Below are 7,132 nucleotides of genomic sequence, written 5' to 3'. Positions count from 1 at the left end.
CGCAAAATTGCTAGAAGATTACTCACGGGCACTCTTTTCCTTTCTCTATCAGTATTTTCCTTGCATCGGGGAAGAAATAAATGGCCAGCACTTTCAAAAGAAAGTGGACACCTTGCCGGCTGCTTTGTTTATTTTCGAGAAAAGAAACTATCTGCGATCTATTAATTAAACTAATTTTATGCATTTTGTTGATTTAATAGGACAGATTAAGAGGCCCTGACAGAGAAAGCGTGTCAGACCCTGGAAATGGGGGTTGGCCAAATTCAATGAAACTTGGTGATGCCATTGACCTTGATGAGTTATTTCTAAATTCGGTTTTATTTGCCTTCACTCTTTCTTCCTTTGAATTTTTTAGGGGGGTCCCATTTTGGAGTCTCAAAGTACAAAAAAACATCCATGTGAGAGTTGACTTCCAAGTCCCATTACGATAAAAGCAGAAAGTTCAAAGGACATCTAATAGTATAGGATGTTTCTACTAAGAACATACTTTTATACCGTTTATGGCTTTGGGGTATATCATTATTGGGATGAGATAGGCATGGCACTGAATGTATGCAAATTTCGACCCCCCTGAAAATACGAAAAATAGGCCAAATTCAAGAAATCATAATTTTTACCTGTAATCCTATTAAGAAAGAAGACACACGTCATGAGTTACCTTTGGGCATCTTCAATCCAAAACAGGATAGAAAAATTTGGGTCAGTAAGCTTTGCTGCTTTTCCGGCATCATTACTACGCAACACTTTTGCAAAATGACCTCATTTGCATAAACAAAAATTTGACTCAAAAATCACTGCTAAATCAGTTTTTTCCCTAGTCTGGCTACCTTTTTAGGCTCTGAAAATAGTCTACTAGTTTACGACTAGTTTCAGGGAAAAATTGCGCCGTGAGTTATAAAATTACTCCTGGCTAATCCATATTTTGGATTTTAAGGTGGCTAGAAAAGTTCCTAGCACTTCCCAGCACTTATACTTTGGTGGGTTAATACTGAAAAGAGCCGAATGAAACAACAATTTTCCTCACAAAACACACGCACGGCTTTTATTCACTCTCCTGCTTTCTGACTTCTCTAAGACAGAGATCTTACTACAACCACGTGGTAATTTCACAACCCATAATGTAACAACATTCGTTCCGTCACAATACTGGCTCTCTTTATCAGTTGATGCAATAAAAATTGTATCAAAGCAATGCCCAATTGTTGAACAAGTTGTGGTCAATCTCTCTACATAAAAAGGTTACCATAGCAACAGTATAACTTGTTAAAACACCCTTAATTTTAGCTTCAAGTGCTTACAACTCAAAAAGGAGGTGACCCTCATTGTTTATCATCGAATTGTGATCAACACTTCAAGCTACAGCTTTCTGGAAAGCTTAAAAATGTTCCATCACAGGGGTCAGAGCTACCTTAAATTTTCCAAATTTAAATTGGCACAGTACCATTTTGATAGAATATCTTTAAACTTTGCAGAAAGTTGTATCTTTGCGTGTTGATCAAAATTCGATAATATAAAATTAAGGTCACCAAGCTGTTTTATTAGTTACAAGCACTTAAAGCCAACATTAAGGGTGTTCAGTTTTAACCACTGAACTGTCGCTATGGTAACCTGTTATGACAATGGATTAAAGGTATAACAATGGTTTCAGCATTCTAGTAAAGAAGTTTGTCATTTATGTACGTTATGGGACACCAAGTGTTGCAATATTTCTAAGCATCTACGATCATAAAATAGAAAACTCGATTGCTTTATTGTACCTTATATAAGACAACATATTATGTTCGCAGACTTAACTTCTTCTGCCTTTAATGAAGGTTAAATATTTTGTGTGGTCTCATACCCTGGATACCAGCAGCAACTCAATGATCATCGCAAAGACAGCTGCATGAAGTAACGAGCTCTTGGAGTGCTTGAATAAAAGTTGCCTTTCGTGAGAGCGGGCCCTTCAAAGCGACGTTAAATTGGTTACACATCGACCTTAAGTCACTTATTTTCAGCTTCGTCAAAAATTGTTCAAATCTACCCTGATGATACAGTTGTTGTACTTTGTGATATTTGGAATCTTGTTAGAAGCAACTTTTGTTGGCATCTGAGAGGGATCTACTGTGCACACTGCTACTCGAGTTCCTGTGATGCTGGAGATGATTCAAGTGCATTCTTTACATCTTGGGCTGTCTGTATGTCGTTATTCTCTGCCACATAATTCCTGAGACGCTGCTTGCACGGAGCTATTCGTCGGTCACATAGATCTTTGCCCTCCTGTGGATCAGAAAAATCGTACCTCACAACCTCTATTCCACTACGCTTACTGGTGGAATGTATTGTGGACAACAGGGCGGAATTGTGATAGCATCCTGCATTGTCACTTCTTAGTATTGCTCTTTTCACAGAAGGATGCGTTTCTTTGACGGTGCTTAGAACCTCTTCAAGAATGCAAGAAACAGAAAACCAATCCTGTTTACAACTGTCAAATACAGCTATGTAAGCGTGGATCTGGTATGCGCATTCTGTTGGCTTGCAATCGGGGTGGTCAGATGAATGAACAACTGCTGAAAAATGCCAATTCATTCCTCTCTTGCCAAAAAACTCTGACTGTGTTTCTCTGTATTTCATAGGAAGAAGCTTCATGGCCCAGTCATTGATGACTAAAATGGTTTCACTATTCAGAGCATTCAAAGCATCCTGCCTTGCGATATCTTGCTGAAATGTTCGAAGCAAATGGGATTTCCACTCCTCAATTTCTGTTACGGCATGTTCCCATTCCCACCTTGCTCTTTCCCTTTGCTCTTCTGTCAAACTTATGTCGTTGTTCTCCACTTTCTCTTTAATGCTATTCAGGATTTCTTTAATGCTTTGGCATTGTAAACATACCAGGTCGTGCTCATGGTTGCAAGGGCTGCAAAACTGGTCTTGGCCAGGATCTGATAGGGCAAACTGGATGCAGTGATCAGGACAATGTTCATCGGGACCCAAATTACATTTATAATCACATTTAAGGTATTTCTTTCCTGCTCTTAGTCGTTGGGCAGTTTCTCTTCCCCAAGTAGCTCCTGCACCATTAGTTGCTAGCGTTTCAGCAAGCGTCTCTAGTGTTTCAAAGGCGTCAATCCCAGCTGTCGATGTATTGTCCAGACCTGGGAGGGACTTTTGCCTCGAAGCACTGCAACATTCCATGATTCTAAAACAAGTGCGCTCGTTCAGGTGTTCTTTCCTTCCTGTTTGCATTCTTGTTGATACAAATGAATAATTTTGGTTGTTGTCATCGTTCGCACAACTGCTGGTATGGGTAGAGTTACTCCAGAGTTCAGCTTCAGCTTTGTAGTACCAAAGGCAACATCTTGTAGAAATGTGGATCTTGAAATAAAAAGAATGAATTCCCTGACTTTGTCCATGTCTAGACGACATCGAAACAGCTTCTCGGGCACCTTTGTTTCACCAGCACCTATTTCGCTGGCATGCTTTCTGGCATTTTGTATTTGTCGTCTGGAGATGTCAGGGATAAGTTCCTGAAGTTCTGTTTGGCTGTACTTGTCACATATAAGTGAAACTATTTGAATCCGTGTAGATCTATTTTCAGACTCGTTGTACGCCGCTACTATGGCTTCTACCCCAGCATCAAGGACTAAAGTATTCTTAGGTCTCTCGTGTGACAGGTGATAGTTGATAACTGATTGCCACAGAGGTCCTTCTTGTGAAGGTGCGACCGTACGCAAAACAAGAGTAATAGCTTCCTCTACTTTCTTTGTGTACTGTCTCTTTGTTTTGTAAGACGTTTCATTCCAATCGTAATCAATGTACTGCAAAAAAGTTTGGAAACTGCCTTCTGAAATGCTAATAAGAGCATTATTCAAGATTGCAAGATGTTTGCGTTGATGTTCACCCTCTGGCAAGTAGACACTGACGTTTTCTTCTTGGGATGAAATGCTTCTTGCTGAAACGAGGATACAGGATATCACAAGCTTCCTGTCTCCTCACTCGAGATTGCCTGGGAACAGATTTGAATGTTGACCCTGTAAGTGGCAATTCATGGGGCTTTGCGTCTTGATCAAGTGATCCCCTGCAAGTTCTGCAGATCACTGCAAAAAGAAGATTATTTGTCAGACAAAGACTCGTTCTTACTAAACTTCAAAAAGTGCAAAGTGACCACCTGAAAGATTATGACTCAATATGAATCCCTTTTGTCTACTAATTACTTACAAAGCCTTGAGAAATACCCCACAAGCAATCTCTGCACCTTTCTCCAGTTTCTCTTTTTTATTGACTCGAGTAGATAGCTTGATTGCAGGCTATGGGTTGACTTATTATTACCTGAGCCAATTGCAACAGTAACACGTCTCTGCTCGTATATTTTACATGCCATCTCTTTGTTTATGCGACGAGGGTTTTTCTTTAGCTTGCTTGCGATTCTCTTTAGTCTTGAGGATTCCACATCGTGGTGGTTAGGATGACAACAGTTAGCCTAGTGGAGAAAATATATACACGTATGTATTTTTTGGCTTTCAATCCGGCGTATCTTTGAACAAAGCTGGTTCAACAATAATCAGCATTTGTTTGGTTCATTACCCTCACTTGGTACATAGTAGTGTACTTGGCACGATGTTTGGGACATATGGTCAACTTTATAACGTCATTACCGCCAAAGGGAATTCCTGCACTGTTGAGAATGAGTTCCCACTCGGCGATAGCAGCTACCCCAGCTTTCGGAATAAAAAGAAGCAAAGCAGTACTTACGGCCGATTCAAATGAGCCCAGAAACCAGCCTAGTAAGTTGGCCCGTTTAACGAGACGAATTTTGACCACTGTTTTTTGGGAAATCGGGTTTAGCTTGATTATCGCGCAGAACGTTTAGTGACGCAATCACAAGTTAACAGAAAGGCATGGCGTATGGGAAGGTATCCGTGGCTCGTATTTCCAATTGTTTTATTACTGAAAGGTTTTAAATCTCAAACAACAGGGTCAAATTGATTTAAAAAATCTGAGAAAAAACACATAATCAACCTCCGGCCGCTCTTTTAGGAAAATGCTTGCATATTTGAAACCTTTTTCATCAGTCCCGGTAACTTGGTCTGGATACCAGGATGTTAGTCCAGGGTAACAGGGCCAGCCTGCCTTCTTATATGAAAGCAGCAGTATTTTAACAGAGGAAATAGCAGTGAGATAAGAATTCAGTAATGGAGCAGCAGCTCTAAGAGTAACAAGTGTTCAGTCACCTTCCACATCATTACTTCCACTGTAGAACGTACCATACTTTGGCTATTTCTCTCTCCCATAGAAGAAAAAAGCATTTCGTTTGGCAACAGCAAAGAATCTAAAGGTCAGCATTTTTCTCTGACGCAAACAAATGTTTCAAATGATATTGTTATTAAAAGAATGACAGAAGCTGAATAAATTATATTCTTTGACGCTCAAAATAAGGCCAAAAACACCTCGAAATTTGGCTTTCCTATAAATTTCCATGTTATATTGCCAAATGCAACCAATTGCAAATATACAGCTAAACTGGTTAAACCAATTTTACACTGCAATTTGGGGAAACTCAGTGGAAGTGCAAGATTACAAGGATGGAAGTAAATTTGACTTTTTGATAGGGAGTCGAGAAGTCAAGATAGTCCAGTTTCGAGTTCTCCATGGCCGCTGATTAAAAGCACTGAGATGTTTTACTCACTTGTCGTGTTTGTGTGCCTGGCCTTTGGTCGACCTCTCATGCCCGACGCTCCGGAACCTTTATACTTATTCTTGAGCCATGTCCGACGTGCAGGACATTAGAGAAATAATGGCATCGTCACGTAGCGCCCATTTTACAGCGCCACAAGGGTCTGAGTTATTGCCAAATGAACAGTAAGTCATCTTCGAATTCAACTATTTAGCTGCACGTTCTGTAATTGTTCGACCCATGGAGACTGGTGTCAAATTGTAACTAGTCCTCACTACAAACACGGACAACATGAAGAACGACCAGTATTACGGCCTTGCAACATTTTTTCCATTATTTTGCTTCAGAAAACTTACTATATCACTTACTATAATACGATATTTCTTACTATAATACGATTAATTGTTTCTGTAATAGCTGTCTAGCCAGTGTTGTAAGTTAAATTAGTAGTCCCACATCCGGCTTGGCCAGAAGCGTTTTCATGACTCGTATCACGGTTATTTTATTTTCCCTTTATTTTGTTTACACGAAATCAATATTTCTCATTCATAAAACGCTTGCTTTCCCATAAAAAATTATCTAGGCTAGGAAAAAACTGATATAGCAGTGAGTTTTAAGTCAAAATTTTGTTTATACAAATGAGGTCATTTTGCACAAGTGTTGAGTAATAATGATGCCGGGAAAGCAGCAAAGCTTAAGGACCCAAATTTTTCAATCCGGTTTTGGATTATAGACATCCTTAGGTAACTCATGACGTGTGTCTTCATTCGTAATAGGATTACAGGTAACAATTGTGGTTTCTTGAAGTTGGCCTATTTTTCGTATTTTCGGGGAGGTCGAAATTTGCATACATTTAGTGCCATGCCTATCTCTTCCCAATAATTATATCCCCCAAAGTCATCAACCGTATTAAAGTAGGTTCTTAGTAGAAACATCCCATACCATTATATATTCTGTGAGCTTTCTACATTTATTGCAATGGTACTCCAAAGTTAACCCTTATAAGGGTGTTATTTTTGTACTCTGAGACCCCAAAATGGGACCCCCCTGAGAAAATTGAAAGGAAGATAGAACGAAGAAAAATAAAACCGGATTTAATAATAACTAATCAAGGACAATGTCCTCACCAAGTTTCATTGAATTTGGCCAACCCCCATTTCCAAGGTCTGACACGCTTTCTGAGTCTGGGCCTCTTAAAGTCCACATTACATTCGGATTCTACACAAAAAGGAATTGGCATAGCGCGTTAGCGGGCTAGACTCTGGATCGGGCGGTCCTGGTTACTAGGGCGTTGACATGTCGTCTTGGGAAGCCAATTTTCTTTAATAGTGCCTCTCTCCACCCAGATGTATAAATGGGCACCAGTGATTATTATCCTGTCCAGGAAAGAAGAGTAGTAACCAATTTAAGCTCCAGCAGGTACGAGCGGGCACTAGGCCTTGTGACGACTTACCTTATCACCTACACCATGTATAATGG

General features: G+C 39.8%; 1 pseudogene; it reads right to left on the bottom strand.

Annotated features, from left to right (window-relative positions):
- Positions 1 to 2,002: 2,002 nt before the first annotated feature.
- Positions 2,003 to 2,643, bottom strand: LOC138005756 (uncharacterized; annotated as a pseudogene).
- Between the last annotated feature and the right edge of the window lie 4,489 nt (positions 2,644 to 7,132).

The sequence above is a fragment of the Montipora foliosa genome, chromosome 6 (assembly GCF_036669935.1).
Source record: "Montipora foliosa isolate CH-2021 chromosome 6, ASM3666993v2, whole genome shotgun sequence".
NCBI lineage: Eukaryota > Metazoa > Cnidaria > Anthozoa > Scleractinia > Acroporidae > Montipora > Montipora foliosa.
The sequence above is the reverse complement of the archived record's forward strand: the minus strand, read 5'-3'. Positions and strand labels throughout refer to the sequence as shown.